The sequence below is a fragment of the Echinops telfairi genome, unplaced genomic scaffold (assembly GCF_000313985.2).
Source record: "Echinops telfairi isolate 266 unplaced genomic scaffold, ASM31398v2 ScPeMD7_1;HRSCAF=3_0, whole genome shotgun sequence".
NCBI lineage: Eukaryota > Metazoa > Chordata > Mammalia > Afrosoricida > Tenrecidae > Echinops > Echinops telfairi.
The window spans coordinates 15,751,634-15,753,601 of NW_022103896.1; positions in this window are offsets into that span (position 1 = coordinate 15,751,634).

The window sequence follows — 1,968 nt, forward strand, 5'->3', positions numbered from 1 at the left end:
TGGCTAAGGCAGCTGCACCCTGGTGCGACCATCAGAGAGCAAGAGACCCGAGAACTAGAAAGGCGAGGCTCACTGAGCCATTTATCTCTCTGCCCTTCAATTAACCCCGCATGTGTTTATCGGCCAGGTTGGCACAATACACTTTAACTGTCTCACTTGGGAAGAGTCATATTAGCATCTCTGAAGAGGTCATGGGTAGGGAGTGATACAGCAGGCAATATCAGGACAGCTGCCTAAACCTTCTTAAAAATATCTTCCTCCCCAAAGTCCTGCTCAATATGGTAGCCCTTTCTCAACTTCTCATTCTCTTGCTGCTCTACACACTGTCTCTCTCAATGCCCTCGTCTCACTTTCTCTTTCTTTTACACGTGGCTCTGGGATAGTTCTTCTGCGTATTCATTAGCTCTATTCCCACCTAGAGAACTCAGGGGCAGAAGAGCTCTACGAATCCTCCTTAGAAAGTGGGGACACAAGAAGGGCTGTGAATACCTACCATGTTGCTGTTGTTGTTAGGTGCTGTGGACTTGGTTGCGACTCAGTGACCGCTGTACAACAGACTGAAACACCACCAGGTCCTGTGCCATCCTCACATCTGGTCTTATGTTTGAGCCAATGGGCTCGAAGTACCTGCCAGAGGGATCCTTTGTTCGTTCTCATGATGCTTTCAAAGTGCCTGGGTCTGTACCTGGCACAAAGTCATCGCTCCACAGATGTGAGGGTTCTTCTCCTACCATGCAGACGCGTCTTTGTTTGCCACTCCTCTGTCTGTATCTCCCCTAGTGGGGCCTTTGGACCCTCAGTTCTTCTCTCTTTACTCCTCCAGGGACTGGCCTTCCTGATTGGTCCCAGAATCTGGCCTTCTCTTTCCTGATACTCTCGGATCTTTATGTTCAGTTACGTCTGGAGGAAAGGAGTAAGGCTAAGAAGCTGTGAGTTTAAGACTACTACCCAACTGGGAGCTCTGAGTTTGGCATCAGAAATCCTGAGTTCCATAGGTTTTTAGTTGCAAGCAACAAAATAAACTCTTGCTATTTTAAGCAAGAAGGGAACTTATGATAAGATATTAGGTAGAGCACAAAATCTTAGGAGGCTCAGAGAACTCTGAGGCTACACAGCCAGGACTCACGCCTGACCATGACATGACCACCACTGCCTGCATGATCAGTGGACACTCCAGCATGTCAGCCCTCCCAGTGCTCATGGGACTAGACATCTCTACCAGCCACTCGCTTCCCAGAATGAGGACACCATTGTAGAGTGTCCACGTATGAAGTCAGGCCTACATCTAATTGATGGGATTTGGTCACAAGTAGAGTCCCATGGGGTGCTGACTATTGCACGCAGAGGCCCCTCAGAAGAGAGGCTGGGTGAGCTACTTCTGAAAAATAAGTAATGAAAACCCAATGAACCCCGATTCTCCTCTGATCTATGCCGGGTCTCCACGAGTTGGAGTCAACTGGCGTTTGTTTTGGGTGAAATGTGTGTAATGTAACTGCAAAGAATTCTGGGAATGTGAGACATTTTGGCTTTTAGGTGGAAATTTCAGGACTCATCATGTGAGCATTTTCTAAGGGGTAAGTAAGGAACGCAGTGAGTTGGAGAGCCACGTGGGGTGTTGAGCTGGCTTCCGTGAGACTTCCAGACTGTGACGGAGTAGGGCAAAAGGCCTGGAGCTCCATTTCTGAAAATCAGTCCATGAAAGCCCCAGGGCTCACCGCTGCCTAATCCCGCTGTGCACGGGGCGTGGCCGGGAGGGGAGGACAGCTCACAACAGGCAGAGGTTCAGAGAGTGGGAGAACCACAAAGGACAACCGTCTCTTCCCGGTCCCTCTTCTGACATTGACTGGTGGTGCCAGGTGAAGCTGCCTGGAGCTTCAAGTGCGTTTTTAGGGCACCTGGTGCCTGGAATCCTGGGATGCCCTCCAGCACCAGCATGGGAGCCCCGTGTGAGTTAGAGTCTAGACAGCT